General features: G+C 42.8%; 1 protein-coding gene across 14 annotated transcripts in view; it reads left to right on the top strand.

Moving 5' to 3' along the window:
• TSNARE1 (t-SNARE domain containing 1) overlaps positions 1–19361 on the top strand; it is a 452764-nt gene that overhangs the window by 10532 nt on the left and 422871 nt on the right. For 8 of the 14 annotated variants that reach the window (XR_008436580.1, XM_053974709.1, XM_053974717.1 and 5 more), the window contains exon 1: positions 15352–15515. The gene's annotated coding sequence lies outside the window, so the exon portion shown is untranslated. Of the gene's footprint in view, positions 1–4665; positions 4765–12540; positions 12789–15351; positions 15516–19232; positions 19251–19361 lie in introns of those variants that run through there. The other 6 variants (XM_053974719.1, XM_053974681.1, XM_053974698.1 and 3 more) reach the window with 5 other exon arrangements.

The raw sequence follows: 19361 nt of genomic DNA, 5'->3' as shown, positions 1-19361 counted from the left end.
TGAAGCTTAGCAGAGCTGGTAATTCAGTGCTGGAAGCCAACAGGGTGAAACGTATGCACCTTTAAAAAGGTATTAGATTAGCATTGGTGAAACAAAATGTCACGTCACCTCTGTAACTGAAATTTCCAGGCTTGCAGAAGCAATAAATTCGGTTGTATTTAATTTGCGAGTAGTTCCTGGGCGCTGTCCAAGGAAGAGGTGGCTCTGATGGCAGCAGAGTTGGTTTGGGAGTTTTCGAGGCATTACCTGGTGAAAAAATGAACTTGTGCCAGCTGATTTCACATTGCTTTGACTTTTCTCTTCAACTTGGTGGTGGACGGCTTGGCTGTTGGAAACCTTGCAGTAAGAAATCAGATCACATATGAATTCCTTATTTTTGTTGGATTTTTTTTTTCTTTATTTTCTTGGCTGTTGAGTTCATGTTGGCACTACTAGGAAGGAAACAACAGTAAATTTGTAGAATATTAGAATGGTTTGAGTTGGAAGGGATCTGAAAGATCATCTTGTTCTGACCCTGTGCTGTGGGCAGGGACACCTTCCAGTAGACCAGGTTGCTCCAAGCCCTGTCCAGCCTGGCTTTGGACACTTCCAGGGATGGAGCAGCCACATTGCCATTTATAATGTCATGTCGAGCTTCCCATCTGCCAGTATCCCCAAGTGCTTCCTCTCTTCAGGGATTTTCTCGATGAAGGATTTGAATTCATTCATTTATTCCAGTTCTTGAGGAACAAGAATGAAATTGTAGGCGTTTTCATTGTTCTTTGCTTCCTTCACCCATCAATGCCTGGGCATTGCCTGAAGCAAAGTGAAGGAAAAGTTCGTATTGCAACAAATATGTTGCTCTAGAATTGAAAAGTGGCAGTAAATTAAACAACAGGTGAGTTTTGGGGTTCTTTTTTTGGAATTTTTTAATTCTTGAAGATTGTTACAAATCCATCCCTTTTAGAGGCTGGAGAGGGATGATTTTGAGTGGGAATAAAAGTAGTTGGTAGCTAATTTTTCTCACTTTAAACGAAGCATGGAAGAACCAGGTGGCTGAGACTCTGTGGGAACACATTCTGACTTTGATACAAGTTTGTGTTGATCAGATCTTCGTTCACTTGTATCCTTTTCCTTTAATTACATGTTCCAACACCATGAGACTTTTAAATATCAGATTTTGAGAATGTTCTCTGCCAAAACTGCACGCTTTAAGTGCAGATCCTGTTGGCAGGCATCTCAGGAGCTGTTGACTTCCCTCTTTTGTAACCTCATCCTCTCTTGCTGAGTTTTTTTCTTCTTAAAATTCTAACATCATTTGATAAAATTGCAAAGCTCATGGGTGTGTAGCCCTGTGAAGATCACTGTGTCCTGCTTGCATCCCAACAGAGCCAAGTGAGAACAAGAAAAACATTTTTTGAGTTTGGTTCAGGCACATCTTGGGTCTTCTTTGTGTCTGGCCTTTGGTGCATCCTGCTTCTCCCTGGCCTTAAAGATGCTGGTTTAGTCTCCTCATGCTGCCTTGTGCCTTGATGAGATATTGATTCTTCCCTCCAAGGTCATGAAACTCTGCTCCTGACTTTGAAATGCTCCAAGTCTCCACCTCTCCATTATTCTTCCTTCTTGATCATTTCATTTGTAGGACTGTTGTTAATTTTCCCTGAAGCTTGTTTTTTTGGTGGTGCATCGGGGAACGTCACAGCTGACTGTCATGCCAGTGTTTTTGTCTTTCCAGATTGTGTTTCCTGAAATTTCCCATCAAATCTGTGTTCAACTCCTTCTGCGTTCAGTCTCCTATTTTAAGGTCTTTATTGCAGGAATTATCTCCATATTCTGTATTTATACAACATTTCATGTGATGCAGATGTGATTCCAAAGTGGTGCCTTTGATAATACCTTTAAAATTGTTGTCTTAGTAGTTAGCAATCTTGAGAATGCTGTCATTTTATAGAAATAATTTTATTTATATAGATCAGAGACAAAAATTAAGACATATTAAGACATTGTAGGTGTTAATACTTAAAAATCAAATACAAATAATTAAAATATACATGTATTTTTTCTGGCCCTACCTTAGTTCCTTTGGTAGTTAGGACATCAGCTGCTTTCTGTGGGGCAGCTGAAATGCTGAACTCTGGTCTCAGCAGATAAGAAATATTTTTGTAAAAGCTGTGCATTTACACTAATTCTGTCTGCCGTAGAATGTGCTGAGGATTTGTGATCCTCAGCAAGCATTTGACAGATCTTAACTAGTTCTGCTCTGTCTTGTCAATCAAAATTAAACGCCCACCTCACTCCTTCCTACTTTCTCTCTCTTCCAGCCTTTTTATTTAGGTTGGTCATTAAAATTGCTCATAACCATGGAAACGAGGAAAACCCGCCCCTTACTTTCCAGAGCCTTAGTGTGATATTCCTGTACTGACATCGTGTGAGTTACATACATGATGGCTTAAAAAAAAAACCCAAAAACCTGCAGGTGGGCAGAGTTGTCATTAATTCCTCCCTATAATGGAGTTGTCCCAGTGGATGCCAACCAAGGATCACATCCCTCTTGCATTCCTGTATGGAGAATGCAGGAGGAGAGGCCCTGCTGAGGAGAAACCACCAGAAAAAGATTGAATTGGAGAAGAAAACATCAATTCAGGGGATGGAACTGGTGAGAGGATGAGATAGGGAGAAGATGGATGAGCAAGAAGTCTCATGTTCTATGTGGTGTGGTTTTGATCATTTCAGTATTGGTTTTCATCCTCCTAGGGCTGCCCTGGGTGCTCTGGGAGATGGGCATAATGATATTTCTGGGAAATTGGACCACCAGGTTTCTACAGTTAAATACCTGAATCCCCACTTGGCAGGATTGGGTGTGCCATGGCTTAGATAGTTCTGAAAAATTGAAATGGCCACTGGTTTTTTTCTTGTACAAGCAGTTTACAAATGCTTGTCCCAAGGCTATGTGAGGTTGATAAAAACTCCTACCTTAGCATCCATGAACATCCTGAGATTTCAGTGCTGGACTCTGTGTGTTGCACAAATAATTCTGTTTTCATTTGGAGCAGGACTGCCACAGTTTGAGACAAATTTGGTCATTCCCCCCCCCCCTTCAATTGCAATAAATCATATTTGAAGGAATATTTGTAGGAAGGTCTTCAGGACGGAGATGTGGATTGTTCCCGAATTAGTTGGATGTAAAAGTTTCACCACTCTTTTTATCTGAAGGCTTGTCTCTTGGGAAGAGGAATTTTGACCTTTGGTCAGAGAAATAACAAGGAAGAAGTGTTGTGTGATGTGGCATGACAAGGTGCTGCTGAGCAACATCTTAAAATTTAAAGGTCTTCCTTATTTACCCTGTCTTTGAAAGCTGGTTCTGGGTACTGTACTTTAACTTAAAGGCTCTTAATCATTATTTTTCCCCATGTTTTGGAGGTGTTGGCTTTTGAGGGTGTTGAAGTCGATTGTGTAATCAAAGAGGAGGAAAGGGTAATTGGATGGTTTTTCTAAGGGTAGAAAAACTCAAGGCAGGAGCTCCTTTGGCATCCTTTGCTGCTCTCTTTGGCCCCAGTGTCATCCCATGTGATTTTATTTTCTTCACCACCCCATCATAAGGAGGGAGTAGAAGGCTTTCATGGTTAGTCTGGAAAGCTGTCTCCTGTGTGGTGATGCTCCTCCTGCTTAAAACAAGTCCAAAATATCAGCATTTTCATTAAAACACTTTCTTTGAGGAATAGTTGCTGTAAAATGTCTGTAATATTTTTATTTCCGTACTTTGCCCAGTGTATAAGTGCCTCTACCTGAGTTGCCTAAGCCATTCTTTTCCTTCTTTTCTCTTTTATTTTTTATTAAAGCATAATAAGCTGCATTAAAAGTGTCTTAAATTCCTTCTGGAGCATTAGTTTCCAAATTTGGGCAGAAAAACCCCACAAATAGTTGTGAAAGTGTGTGTGGGAAATGAGTTTATGATGTCATTCCAGTCTCCAGAGTTACCTGAGTTTCTGGATCCTTATGAATGCTGTCCCTGATGAGAGGAAATGGCCTCATGTTGCACCAGTGGAGGTTTGGATTGGATATAAGAAAAATTTTGTCACTGAAAGCGTGGTCAAGCATTGGACAGAGTGCTGAGGGGAAGTGGTGGAATCACCATCCCTGAAAATGTTCAAAAGTCCAGTGCTGGGTCCACTTGGTTGTCTCAGTAGTGTGGTTCTCTCTCAGCAATCCCTATATTTGCACAGGCTTTCTTTTTGTAGGAAATGCAGTAAAAATGTAGTAAAAACATAGTAAAACCAGTTTAACTGGCTGATACTGACCATAAAATATGACATGGCTAAACAGGGGGAAAAGACAATAATGCGAAATCACAAATTGCAGAAAATGAAAATTACTTGCTCTGTTTCGCAAGGCATCTCCTAATGTTTGCACCCTGAAGTGAAAGGAGTGTTCTTTTGTTTCCTTTTTTATTTGTGTGTGTTCCATTGTCAACAGACATTGTGTAGGCCAAAAGCAAGGCTTGCCTAATATATGGATACGTTTAACAAATTCACAGGGTGTGAAAACTCCCAGTTGAATCTAAAGATACAGCTAAAACCTCAGTCTTGGGAATCCCTGAGCTTCAGACTGAGGGAAACAGAGCAGATAAAAGCCTGTTTGTGCTTTTCACATCTGATTTTCTTTTTATTTTCCCTTTTATCTAAACAGGAACAATACTGCTGAGCTGGGCCTTGGGTCCATTGGGTTATTGCTGCCAAGTTCCCAACAAGTTGCTCCACAACACAGCAGAATAAAATTGTGGGTGAGGTAATTTTTGCTGTTTTCTTTCCTTGATAATCCTTCTCATTTCTTTTTTTTTTTTTATTTTGGTTGTTTTTTTCCATATCCCTTCAGCTCATTGGAGGTGATGCTGCATGTTATAGAGGAGGCTCTGGAGTTGGGGTGTAGGAATACTGTGGGCTTTGCTCTTGCAGATGTTCACCTCTGGATCACATTTTCTGCTCTTGCAGTGGTTTCTTTGTTTTACCTGGTTACCATTGGGTGATGTCCATCCAAATTCTCCCCCGACACCTGATCTTGGCTGTACATTAAGCTCTGGGATGTCCCCTGCTCATGGTATGTTGACTTTGAGTTGGGCTTTCTGGCCAAAGCCAGAGTTGCTGGGTGTTCTCTGCTAGGAACAGATGGTCAGTGAAAGTTCCATTTTTCAAGATGTAACAGACTGTGTCTGTAAAACCTATGGAGTTCTTTAACAGCAATAACAGTTTTCTTAAACTGCATCTGTTTTTCCCACCTGGAATATCGTTAACGGTAATTTGTATCATGGCTGGAATAGTTGTTTCATGGGCTTCAGCTTAATAGGAGGAAATAAGTCTTTTCTTGGGTATTTTTGGTTTAGTGTCTGTTTTTCCTTGTTAAAATGTTATTATAGAATTAGTAAAATGGATGGATTCTATATATTTATCTGAATTGATTGGTTATCTTGCACGAAGAAACTGAAGATATTGAAGAAATTTGAAACAAATCCTAAAAAAGGTTTTCGAAATTTTAAAAATATTTTTCATTTCTCTACTTCCATTTTCCGTAGCACTTGGAGCATTGGCTTGCTCCAGCCCCGATTCATACACAGAGCTGAAGAGATTTGTAACATTCAGTAAATAATATGCATAAATTGTGCCTATTAGCGTTCTGAGTAATTACCAACAACAGAGTAAATACGAGGTTAATGAGATTAACGGGGCAGAGGAACGAAAGCTCTGAGTGCCCCTCCCGGTGGCCCCGGAGCCCAGGGTGGCCCCGTTTCTGTTGACAAGCCCAGCATGGCTGGAGCTGCAGCAGTGATTTTGCTGCTGTTCCCCATACAGAGCCTAATGAGTTCCTACTGCTGGCGTTCTGCTTTAAATGCTGGATAATATTATTAAATCCCACTCCTTGTTTTTAATAGTTGTGTTTAATAGTTTTGTTGTTTCCCCTATTTGCTCTGGTTCTGGGGCTCAGTGATAAGATGCCTGGTTAGCCCTTGTTCTCTGACACCTTCTCCCAGACATCTGGCACTCTCCTGGATGTCTCCTCGAGGCCAACAGAGGAATTGCCAAAGTCTTTTCATGTTACTGTCAGAATATTGTGCTTGGAAATCCTTTGAGATTAACCCCTATTTTCTTATCCTGAGATCCATCCTGCCTTGATTTAATTTGTCCTTTGCCTTTTTCCCTCTAAGAGCTCTTTATTACATGCTCTCCAGTAGGTCTTGAAGGGACAGAAAGTCCAATTTCCAACCAAAACATGATTATTTTTCTACTCCAGTATCTCTCAAGCCCTCTCTCTTTTCCAGGTTAGTGGGTTTTCTGCTCTCTGTCCATCATCTTCCAGCATCCTCTGGCAGTCTTCAATGTTTTATCAATGTCACTACTTCAGAATTGTTTATTTGAGTTTTCTCCACCCAAAACTGCATCTGCGTGGTTCCCTCAAAGCTCTGGGCACCGACTCCCCTTGCTGGTCACGTCACAAACTGCAACCTATTTTTTTTCTGTTTTAGATGAAAATGCCTTACCCAGAGACCTATTTCGTTTACTCAAGATAAATGTTGTACTTATGACTCTGGTTTTTCTTGTTCCAGCAGTTCTGATTAAACCATGAACTTTCCATGTAAGCAATTCAGGTAGAATATGGGCACTGCACATTGTCTAAATGAATTATTCACCTCTTAGCTTTTGTTTTCATTTCTTGGATATTCGATTTTCTTTTTCATGTGGGCTTATTCTTTAGATTTATTTTATTATTGCAAGTTATTGTCCTCCTGTTTCAATTGTGTAGAGCAGTGATTTCTCTCTCCTCTCAGTTCTTTCGTGTTTTGTCATGAGGTTGACTGGTTAAGGGATCAGGAACACACGTAGCGTTCTCCTCTACCCTTCCAGTTGTAGGGAATAATGAGTGGGAAGCAGGAAGATCCAGCAGATCAATACCTGGCCCTGAGCCTGGTGTCACCAGCAGATTTTTGTTTTTTTTTATCATGGGATGCTGTGTGAGTGTGGCCCTTTGTTCTGCTGTCTCAGTGGAGGTAGGGGATGGAGATCCCTGCAGCAGCAAAGGCACCAGGGTTATTGATGTGTTTGAAATCATGGGAAAGGCCATTTAGGAATTAGGGCTCCTTCCCCAAAAAGAGGCGGTGGGGACAATAGCCCAGCTGAAGTGCATCTGCACCAGTGCCCACAGCATGGGCAGCAAACAGGAGGAGCTGGAAGCCCCTGTGCAGCTGGAAAAATATGGCACAGTTGCCATGAGAGAAACATGGTGGGATGAGTCCCACAGCTGGAGGGACAGGGAGCAGAATGAAGCCCCCAGGGTCCAAGGGGAAATGGTCAGTGACCTGCTGTACCACGTAGGCCACTACAAGTCTCTGGGGCCAGATAGGGTCACAGAATCATAGAATAGCTTGGGTTGGAAGGAATCTTAGAGATCATCCAATTCCAGCCCCTCTGCCATGGGCAGGGACATCTCCCACTGTCCTAGGTTGCTCCAAGCTGCATCCTGGCCTTGAACACTTCAAGGATGGGGCATCCACAGCTTCTCTGGGCAACCTGTGCCAATGTTTCTCCACCCTAAGTATAAAATATTTCTTCCTTAGAATCTATGATGATGGGGTTTTGATGGGAACAGTGCCTCCCTTGCCCTGCACAGCTGTGATAAAGGGCATTCTGAGGGAGAGGAAAGTAGGTCTTAAGTTTTTTTTTGGTGGGGTGATCTCTCTCCCTTTTCCCCTGCTCCCCATTGGTAACTGGGGAAGCAGTTGATCTCAGTGTTGTCTCTGTGCTGAGGCTGTTAAGTCCCATTGCTGGTCAACCTGTGGGGAAATCGTGCTGGTGCTTCCAGGTGTTGCAATGCAGCTGGACAGAGAGGTTGCTGAGCTCCAGGACGGCGAGACCTCCATAAGGCGAGGAACGTGTTAAATCATAACATCTTAAATGCTCATCGTTTCATTGGGATATTTTTACAAATAGGAAAATGATGGAAACAGCAAATGTGTGTGAGTACAAGGGAGGGAATCGCACATATTTCTGCGTGAGGGCAGGGGAAACGAGTCAGCTTGCTGCAGCTTGTTGCTAATATTTGTGTCTGAGCGCTTAAAATTTCACAAGAGATATTAAGACTTGAGGAATGTGTTTTGTTGCCTTGTAAGTGTATGATTAAACCTTCATCATTTTATTCTTTTCCACTGTGGGAATCTTTAAGTCGTTACGCTTGTTTTCTTCAGGCATCGTACAGAAAGCAAAGAGTGGTGTCGTTATTTATTTATTTTTTGGAACGTGCTCCTCTCTGCCTGTTTTATGCAAAAGCACTTTAATTGATCTTGCAGACGGTCAGGAAGAGGACAAAGAAGAAAATATTTAATGCAGCGTATAATTCTTTCTGGTTTTGCCTCAAAATAAAAAGCCACTTTGCAAGGATTTATGTATCTAAACACATTTTATGTAGACGGAACAGCTACATTTTATCTGCCTACTGCAGGAGGCTGATGCAAAGAAATGCCTTGATCAAGGATATGAACTGGTTCTGGGTAACTCCCAAACTGTTCTAGTGGTGAACACATTGCCAGTTTCCTGCTACCTGGATTACAATTCTTGTATTTTTCTATATTTTTGATTGTTGGAACTATTTTAATTTAATCTTCTTGAGCGTTAATAATGAAGATGATGCAGGTCCTTTCCTTACTGTGCTGTACTGAAGCACAGTAACATCCCATTCAACCAGGAGTCCTTCCTGTGCATTTTGCAGCTCCAGGGTGCTTTGGATGAGGTGAGAGGACTGTGGCTTCTCTTTAATTCCCCTGCTGCATCCAGAGCTTAGTCAAGCCTGGCAGTTGAACACAGATTGCCTGAACTGCAAAGCATCACTTCAGTGTCAACACTTCCCTTCTGTCTTTTTAAGGTGAAACAACTGCAGGGATTTGATGCTGTTGTTTGCTTCCTTTCAAGGTTTGAAGTCTGAACATCTTCAATGCTGGTGGAGTCAGGAATATTTATGGGCTGGAGTCACCTTGCTTTGGCTCTGTTGTAGTCAAAGGTCAAATTAAATAGTGTGTGTCAGGTTCTGTTCAGTGTTTGTGATTTGTTGTGGCTGAGATGTGGAATGCACACATGAGTTAATGCACACTCCCCTGGTTTGCTCCTTCAATACTGAAGATTTCTGGGCATAGCTGGACGTGGCCTGCAAGAGTCAGCTGAGAGACTGCCTGAAAGCTCTCCCCTAAAATAGTGAGCTTTGGGAAGCCCTCTGTAGCCTGGGAAGACTGAAAATGTGGACCGTGGGATTGTTGTCACCTTCATGTGCTGGAGATTTTGTCAATTTAATTGAGTTAAAATACTTGGAAGAGATTAATCTTTTTAGAAGTTGTGTCAATGTCTTCAATGTCTTGAATAAGTGAAAATCCCTTATTGAAATAGCTTTATGATAGTTTGGAGGTTTTCAGCTGCATTCATTTGAAATATGCCTTGTGCCATGACTTAAGAGTGTATTTTCAATATATTTCTGGATTTCTTTTATTTAATATTGAGCTTGAGGAAGAACAGCCCCTGTCAGCCGCCCTCCCCCCAAAAAGAAGTATGAGTAAAAGCGGGAAATAAGCAAGAGGAGCTTGTCATTAAACCTAAATCCACTTACAAACATCTAGTAAAAAGGCATCTTTAGAGGCTCATTCTGTACTTTTATTGCAAGGATGGTGTTATACTGCTGTATATATCAGAGAACTGGGTAACAGCACGTCCTCTGTCCTCAACAACTGCTTAGAGCTGTAGGTTTTTGTGTTCAAGCTGATGAATATTTTAGCTTGATGTCTCCAAGGGTAAAATGAAGGAGTAGCTGCTCTGAGGGATTAATACAGAGTGAATTAGATGTTTGTAAAAGGCATTAAAAGTTGCAGTCGCTGTATTGAATCCCAGCATTGGAAATGCGAGGCGAGATGCTGTAGTGCATCCCCCTGTTGCAGAGCATATCCATCTGGATTGCAGGATTAAGACAGCTGGATGTTTGTTTAGTGGGTGCTTAGATGACATGAAAAAAGGGGAAAAAAAACTTACTCTCCACTCCCTCTCCTCTTTCCCAATATGAATCATAAAAATAATTGTAAGAAACCTCAGGGATGTTGGTTCTCTTTTCCCTCACAGCTTCAGCAAGCACCACAGGCCGAGTGCTTGTGGGTACCACAAGGATGATGTTTCTTGACCTCAGAAGCTGCATCCTGACTTTTTCTCCCTGTCTACCAGCTACAAGGCAGGAATAACACAGTTCAGTGGGAAAGGAGATGCCCAAAGCTTACAATGGAGGGTGGTGGTGTCCTCTGAATGTCCTGCTCCTACAGCATCACCAGGATGGGAGCCAGGCACCATCTTTGACATAGGTAGACATTAACGGGGGGTATTGAGACTGTTTTCCCACTGCCAGGGTTATTCTGGAGCCCCAGCAATGCTTGGAGCAGCTCAGCCCATGTTCTGCTGGTTGGGCTCAGGGTTGTTTATTTTGCCACCTTCTCAGATATTGCTCTCAACTCAGCTTGCTTTTTTTAGAAATGTGCTTTCATCATTTGTGATCCAAAATGCTCTCCTGCAATGGAGGAGGTTTGGGCTGTTATTTTTAACTGAATGTTTCATTGATCTGATTTACAGCATTAGCTGCTGGTCCCTGTATTAGCAAGAGAGTGGAGAGGCAGGCAGCCATGGTGTGGGGCAGGGAGGGAGTACTGTGGGGAGGTCTTGAGTTCCCTCCCTTGTCAGAGCTAATTCATCACAGAGCTGCAGCCTAAAGATGCCTTTCTGCACAATTTTAGGACACTAAAAGTCAAGGCTCCACTCTCTTGGAAGTGGATTAATGGATTTCAGTCCTGTCCAACATTTTGGCCTTGGTGTATTAAGCCAACACCAGAGTCTGATGCATTCCAAAAAAAAACCCCTTCCAAGAACAATTTAAAAAAATTAGATTTTGGATAGACAACACAGTTTCAACTCTTATGAAGCAGCTTGTGCTTTCTCTTGGGTTAAATTAATCTTGCTGCATTCCCAGCTGAAGAACCTGAGTTTCAGCTGCTGGGACATAGTGGGACCTTGGCTGATGTGGTAGGATGGAGGGTGGTTTCTTCTGGACAGTGTCATTCTCTCCTGGAGAAATGGAGGCTCAGGAGAGACCTTATCACTCTCTACAACTACCTGGAAAGAGGTTGCAGTGGGGTGGGTGTCAGTCTCTTCTCCCAGGTGACAAGTGGCAGGATGAGAGGAAATGTCCTAAAGGTGAGCCAGGGGAGGTTTGGATCGGATTTTAGGAAAAGCTTCTTCACTGCTAGGGTTGTTAAGCATTAGCAAAGGTTGCACAGGGAAGTGCTCGTGTCACCATCCCTGGAAGTGTTCAAAAAACACGTGGATATGGCACTTGAGGATGAGTTTTAGTGGTGAACATGGTGGTGGTACTGGGTTAACGGTTGGACTCGATGATCTTGGATGTCTTTTTCAACCTTAATGATTCTCTGGTTGTCTGTGATGTGGAGAGCAAATCCTTCAAGTAGTGTAAACGGGAGCTGGGAGCACCTGAAGCCTTCAATGACAGGTTTGAGTGTTCAGCTCAGTCCTAACCAAGTGCGTAAATAAAGCTGAAAGCCTCAGGAGTGGGTTATTTTTCTACTTGATGAGCCAGAAAATTAAATACAAACAGAATATTTGGGGCCCGGGTCTGAAAGTGAGAGCAGATGAGCACCACTGGGTTGCTTACAGAAATATTTTTTTTTACTTTTTTTGATAGTTTGAAGTCTCTCACTTCCTTTAAGGCTTTCTTCTGTCGGTGTCTTTCTGCCTCTTCCGCTGAAGTAGGTTGGTTGAGTTAATCACATCAAAGAAAAAAATACAGTTCACTGATTTTCTCCTCCATCAATGTATGCATTCACCAAGCACATAAGGACTTAATATCTCAGTGTCCTCAAGCAAAACTCAGGCAAATTCACTGACTATTTTGTGGGTATCATGCAGTCAATCAGTTAACGTGTGTCTGGGTCTAGATTACCCATGTGGGTTGTTTGCTGCCTCTCTGGATGCTTTGGAGAACAAATTGAGGCATGGATGGGTCCTGAAGCTGAGGAGGGGGAGTGTCCACGGATACAGGGAGGGTGTGGAGAGGTTGTGACAGAAGCATCATGGGGATATGGAGTAGGAGAACAGGGGTTGTCATGGCAGGAACCTTTTTGTAGGGGACATAGGTGGGGATTCACCGTTGATTTCTGCAATCCTCAGCGCTGTGCACAACACAGATGTGTGGGTTTGTCACTGCTAAGCCTTGTATTGATCAAAAAAAGAGTAGAAGGGACGTGTTTTTTTCCAAGATGCTCTGAAAGTTGGACATTTAGGACATTGTCCATACTCTTCCTGATGCAAAATAATTGAATTACTTAACCTGCCATATATTTGGTGTATGCCCTCTCCTCCCCTGGAACTGATGAGAATGTCAAGGAACTCGATTATGAAAAGTAGCACCTCTGTGAGGTCAGGGTGGCTACCTGTGTTTTAGAAATCCTCAGGTGTTTCAAGGCAAGTGTATCCATGTGGATAGTCCAAATTTAGAAAGGAAAGTAGGGTGAGATTCAGCCTGTCCTGCTAGGTTGAGTTTCTTCATATATTCACAGAGTCTTTAGGGTTGGAAGGGACCTCTGGAGTTCATCCAATCCAACCCCTTGCCAAGGCAAAGTGACACAGGAAGACATCCAAGTGGGTTTGGAATGTCTCCAGAGAGGGAGGATCCACTCCTTCCCTGGGCTGCTATACCATCCTCCATGAAGAGAAGTTCCTCCTCAGGTTGAGGTAAAGCTTGCTGTGTTTTAGTTTATGGCCACTGACCTTGTCCTGTTGCTGAGCACCATAAAAAGAGCCTCGCACCATCCTCTTGACTTCTGTCATGGAGATATTTGTGTGGTTGATGAGATCCCCTCTCAGTCTTCTCCAGACTAACCAGGCCTGGCTCCCACAGTGTCTCCCCACAAGAAAGACCTTTCTCCCAGATGGACTTTGAACCATGGAAAATCCACTGAAGCCAGTGTGTGTCAGTTGTCTGCTGATGACATGGAATCATGGAATGGTTTGGGTTGGAATGGGATGGCCTTTGACATCCCTTCCAACCCACAGCCATGGTTAGGGAATCTTCCACTAGACCAGGCTACAGGCAGTGCAGATTTCCATTGTGTTCTTCTAAAAAAACAACTTTAAAGAGCCTCTCCTTTACTTGAGAAACTGTGTTTTCATCAGATTATAGTGTTCAGGAGGGAAGAAGTGATCTCTTTACATTGCTTATCTCCTGTATCTCAGCGCTTATCTCCTGTAGTGTTCACAAAAAGGCTGAAAGCTGAAGCGTAGCCAGCCCAGGGCAGCAATCCCATGCACTCTGCTGCAGGGAGATCCTGGCTCCCCAGACTTCTGCACTAACAGGAACGAGCCATCTGGGAGATGGCTCCAAACTGTTCTGTTGGTATGGATGACTTTGCCAAGGAGGGGAGGTTCCTGTCACACTGGGTGCTACTATTGATGGCACTGATGCAGATCTTGTGTGCTCCATCATGAGCACTGGAGATGAGCTCACTCCTCTTCCTGGAGTGAGGAAGGCTCTTGCACACCCAGACTTCCTTTCTGGTTGCTCTTTTCCCCGAATGGCCAAATAAGCTCATTTTTTTTTCCTCTTGAAATGTTGTTTGTAAACTTTTCTCTTATCTTCTGCTGCCTTCAATTTACTAATGACCTTTCCTGCAGCCTGAATGCAGTGCTCCTGGTACTGTGAGCAATGTAAACTGTCTTAAATTATACCCCTTGTCCTCCATCCATCTCAGTTTGGCTTTGCAGGGAGATCGTGCGTTATCGCTTGGAGTTTGCTTTCAGAATTGAGGATGTTGATAAATAAATGCTGCTGGTGGCAACAGGAGAACGTGGACTGCTTTAACCAGCTCAATATGTGGAAAAGAAAGAAGGAGGGCTTTTTAATTTAATTTTTTTTTTCTTCACGTATGACTTGTATAGAGCCCTGTATCTTCTTCAGCCTAGGTTTTCTAGGGTTATAGGCAAAGATGCCCCTGTCAGCTGATTTTCCTGCCTCACATCTGGAAATGCCAATTAGGGTCATTGCAATAAAGGCAGCTGCACTAATGCAAACTCTGCTATGTGTGCCTTCCTTTGCATGCTTCCTCTGCACCTGGAATTGTTTCCCTCTCCATGAAATAACTTCTGATTGGGCACCTACAGGTGTGTTGCTGTATTTTTCTTGGTAATCTCTGTCACTCCCCTAATTTTTACATGGCAGTTTAGCAGAAGGGCTGTTGAGATCCAGCTGTGTTGGCATTCATCAGTTTTGCTCTGACTTGACTGCAAACAAGACCTTGTGTTTTGTTTGCAGTCAAGATGGTAAGAAATCCTTAAAATAGAATAGCAAATTCATGCAATGGATGATAGAGATGTAATTTTTGGATTAAAGTGACAAAAATCAGGTCACTGTTTAACTGAAGGACACTTTTCTGTTAATTATGGTTCAAATTTCTTCAACAATGGGACAGTAATGTGGCCGATCCATTTGTTGGAGCACAACAGATCTATGTTGGAAGCAAACTGTGGCATTTGCTGGTTGGGCACAGGATACTTGGGAAGCAAGAACTGAGTCTTCAGGCCTCTGGTTGTGGGACACCTGCTTCTCACAGGGGGTTTTTGGGATGCAATACGTTGATATTCTGGTGCTTGTCGGAGTGTGGATATAAAAGTTATGGAATCACAGGATGGCTTGGGTTGGAAGAGACCTTAAAAATCATCTTGTTGCAACCCCCTGCTATGGGCGGGGACACCTTCCACTAGACCAGATTGCTTCAAGCCCTGTCCAGCCTGGCCTTGAACACTCCCAGGGTTGGGGCAGCCACAGCTTCTCTGGGCAGCCTGTGCCAGGGCCTTACCACCCTCACAGGGAAGAATTTTTCCTTCCTAATATCTAATCTAAACCTGCTCTATTTAAGTTTGAAGCCATTCCTCTTTGTCCTATCACTACACATCCCTCATCAGCTCTCTTGTAGCCCCCCCTTCATGTACTGAAAGGCCACAATTTAGGTCACCCTGAAGCATTTGCTTCTCCAGGCTGAACAATCCAGATTCTCTCAGTGTTTCCTCACAGGGGAGGTGTTACATCCCTCTTCATGGCCCAGTTCAGAATTAGAGAATAATTTTGGTTGGAAAAGACCTTTAAGATCATCAAGTCCAACCCTTAACTGCCAAATGAAAGTGTAATGGAGAACTGGAGCATTAGTGGTTGACTGCATTACTTTTGGTTACACCCTCAAGACTAGCCTTGCTGTTGATGGGGACACCAGCCAGGATGTCACAAAAGAAATGGCTAAAACACGATCCTGAGAAGGAACATCTCCATCTGCTCTCCACACTCCATCTGCTGAAGAACAAGTAGAAGGCTCCTCATTTTCCACAGACGTGCCTTTCACCTCCTGACACTTCATCTGCCACTGGCTGTGTCTACTTGCCCCCTCCACCACAGGAGAAACCATAAACCTGGTTGGTTTCCCATTTGTTTTCTCACAGTTAATCCACTCACTGGGTAATTGCTGCAAGTGTTGTGCTTTGGTCTATTTCTCCACCCTGGTGTTTAATTATCTCTCTTTCCTTAATTCATAGAATCACAGAATAATTTGGGTTGGAAGGGACCTTAAAGACCATTTTGTTCCAAACCCCTACCATGGGCAGGGACACCTTCCACTCTCCCAGGTTGCTTCAAGCCCCATCCAACCTGGCCTTGAACACTTCCAGGGATGGGGCAGACACAGCTTCTCTGGGAAACCTGTGCCAGGGCCTCACCACTCTCACAGGGAGGAATTTCTTCCTAATAACTAATCTAAACCCACTCTCCTTTGATTTAATTCATTTCCTCTGTGTCCTATTACTTCATGCCCTTGTGAAAAGTCCCTCTCTACCCTTCCTGTAGGCTCCTTTTAGGTATTGGGAGGGGCTCTAAGGCCTCCTCTTCTCCTTCTCTTCTCCAGAATGATCAGCCTCAACTGTCTCAGCAGTCTTCATAGCAGAAGTGTTCCTACCCTTAATATTTCCCTTGATTTTCAGGCTGATAGTTATGATTTAGGATTTTTTTAATTAATTTTTCTTTTTTCCTCTGGTTTGCTTAGGCTTTCCAGCAGTTTCAAGTTACACGAGCAGCTGAAAAGGCAGGAAAATGGGACCAGTAAAAGAGATTTTCAGCTCAGGCCTCTGGTGATTCTTGTATCACTGTCATTCTTTGTGATGATCATCACCATGTTGCTGGGAAAGGCTGAAAAAGTGGCATCTGTCACTGCACAGCCATGGGGCCATTTTGTTTAAACATAACAGAAAATTATGGGATGAGTGTCTGGAGGCAATGCCATGGGAACAAGTAGTAAAGACTTCTCTCTCAGCTCAAGAAGATCTCTTTCCTGGAGGGGAATGTCAAGAAATGCATCTCCTGTGACTTCTGCATCCCTTGTGACACAGCATCTCTCTTGACTTTTGGTAGCCTATTTGTGGAAGTATTCAGAGAACATATTCTCCTACATATTCTCCCATCTGTCTTTTTCCCAAACTCACTGGCCTTGGTGAATGCTTAAGAATAGATGTGCTTTCTGCGTTGTGTTGAGAAGGCAGTTAAGAATTTATTTTTTGACCTTTCTGTGTTTAGATGATAATATTTTTAGTATCTTGTATGATGTCTGCTTCTGAGTTTATTTGGACGCTCTTTTCCCATTTAAATGCAGAGGAGAAAACTTGATCAGTGTCTTAATGCAAAGATATTTTGGGTTGTTCTGCCACCTGGGCCAGTCTGTGCAAGAACCCTTTTCATGGCTCTGAATTGTTTTTTTACATTGTTCATAAAACTCTTTTTTGGGAATGGATGAACTGTGCTTGAAGCATTTACCAGTTCCCAAGAATGTGCAGTTGCTTGGCTGTACAGACCCTGAATAAACATGCAAAAAAAGGGAGCCCAAAAATATCATCCTACCACCAAAAAAGTGTGAAATGTGAAGGAAGGAATTGTTTCTCTATGTAAACTTTAATTTTTTTTTAATTGGCTTACTTACCACATCAGTGTCTTTTTCTTCTGTTTGCCACTTACCTCATGTTAAGCTTGCAGGCAGATGACTCTGGATGGTCTTTTCTTTTCTGAAGAATACAGGCGAGAACATCTCAAAGGATCTTAAGATTGTGAGATATGGAAAAAGCCTTTTATAAAATGACATCTGTTGGGGATGTGATGTATCTCTTGGATTCAGTGTAATTAGACCCTGCTCAGCTGTGTAACTTTTGACATGGATTGGCATCTGCTTCTCTGAAGGCTTAATGGTGCCTTTAATTATAAGTAGTCTAGGAATTGCCTGGAGAGCCACAGGCTTCATTTAGTTCAAGAATCTCTCTTTTGGATGGTGATCATTAATAACGTGCTGAAAAGAAGAGCAAGCAGTGTCCTTACATGCAAATGTGGTCATGAATCCTCCCTGGGTTTGTCCTGATGGTAAATCATTAAGGCTTGGCTTTAGCATTTCATGTTGCAACTTAGTTATGACAACTTTGGCTGGTCTTGTTATGTGCTTCCCTGTGCCTTTGGATCCTGGAGTTCTTGGCCTCTAAAACTTATATGTGCTATATGTCAATTATTAAAAAAAACTCGCTTCTCCCTTGAGTATTTCCTGACTTCTTTTTTTTTCTTGAGGGAGATTCCCTGGTTGTTTATTTTTTTTTTTCTAGTATGTTGTAGGTAGCTGAGAGATTCTTCTCTAAACTGTTCCTTGTTGAAGCTTTTTCTGCTGTGTTTGGTGCCAGTTTCCAAATCAAACTCACTCCTTCACTGTGTCTCCTTTCTTCTCCCCAGTCTCCATGGGGCAAGAAGTGTTTCAGGTCTTCATCTCTCAACATTTTCTGAGCTGCTTCTCTATTAAAAAGATTAAGAATCAAATTATACTGCACCACCAATTTTACTTTATAATTTTCATAGAATTCTACAGTGGTTTGGGTTGGAAGGGACCTAAGGATCACCTATTTCCAAAGCTCCTGCACCTTCCAGGTTGCTCCAAGCCCCATCCAACCTGGCCGTGGACACTTCCAGGGAGGGGACAGCCACAGCTTCCCTGGGAAACCTGTGCCAGGGCCTCACCATTTTCTGGGTGGTGAATTTTATGTTATAGTGATCTATAATAATTCTATATTTCCTTAAAACAATCTTGATATTATTCTATCTTTTTTTTCCTATGCATCTCATTGCTCACCTGAAAGGATTAGCTTTGGGCAAAGTTTCCTTTTGAGGTGCCAGTGGTGATATCTAGTTCCTTTCATTGGCTTCAGCTTCTGTTAGGACTGTGCCTGCTGCAACACTTCCTCTCCATCTTTGTTTCACTTTTATAGGGCCTGGTGTACATAATTCTAAGCCACATCGAAGTAAAATTTCTGAATAAGAGAAAAAAAATCAACTAGCATGCTTAAGAAGGCAGCAAGTTGGAATTTTGGGGACCATGAGCTGCTGTGAGGGTCTTAAGGTGTCATCCCCCTTCTTTGCCCATCAGTTGATGTTCCCCACCATCACAGAATCACAGAATGATTTGGGTTGGAAGGAACCTTAAAAGTCATCCAGATCTGAATCTCTGCCATGGGCAGGGACACCTCCCACCAGACCAGGTTGTTAATCCTGGTTTTGTTCATTTGTGTGGTCAGGCTCAGACAGTGACAACAGCAGTCCCAAAGGACTTGAAGAAGTTCCTGGAGACCTGTGACTCCTCCAATGGTCAGTGGAGCACCTTTGGGGTGGCTCTGGTCCCTTGGCTGCAGAGCTGGATTCATAGAAACAACACTTCAGTTACGTGGGTGAACTTGGCTTTTTCTCCCTTCCCTGTTCCCTAACACATTCAGGGAATTCAAATTGAATTCATGTTAGTGTTTACCATTTTCAGATGTGCTCAACTCAGCATTCAGGCTGTTGTTCCTACCTCTGCAAGCCTCTTCTTGCACAGCCCAATCCTTTGAACAATCGGAAAACCTTTGACAAAGTATTTAATTAGCTGTGTTACAGCCTCGCTGCCCGGACTTGGCAATATTTGTGATTCTGCTTGTGTTTGCTTCCTCCTTAAGTCATGACTGGAAAAAAAGACAGCTGTGATTCCTAGTCAAAGCTCACTGGACCTGGGATCCCTCTGAGCTCATGCATCACCCAGGGAGCTGTTTTGAGCTTTCATCTCTTGCTGTTCATGGTGTTTTTTCCACATTAGAGAAACTAAGGTGAAATTTTTCTACCACTGGAAGCCCTAAAATCGAAGCAGAGGCATTAACTGCATTCAAAGTTATGACTCAGAGCAGGCTGCCATCATTTTAAATCCTGTGTATTTAATT

The sequence above is a fragment of the Vidua macroura genome, chromosome 1 (genome assembly GCF_024509145.1).
Source record: "Vidua macroura isolate BioBank_ID:100142 chromosome 1, ASM2450914v1, whole genome shotgun sequence".
NCBI classification, from domain to species: domain Eukaryota; kingdom Metazoa; phylum Chordata; class Aves; order Passeriformes; family Viduidae; genus Vidua; species Vidua macroura.
The sequence above is the reverse complement of the archived record's forward strand: the minus strand, read 5'-3'. Positions and strand labels throughout refer to the sequence as shown.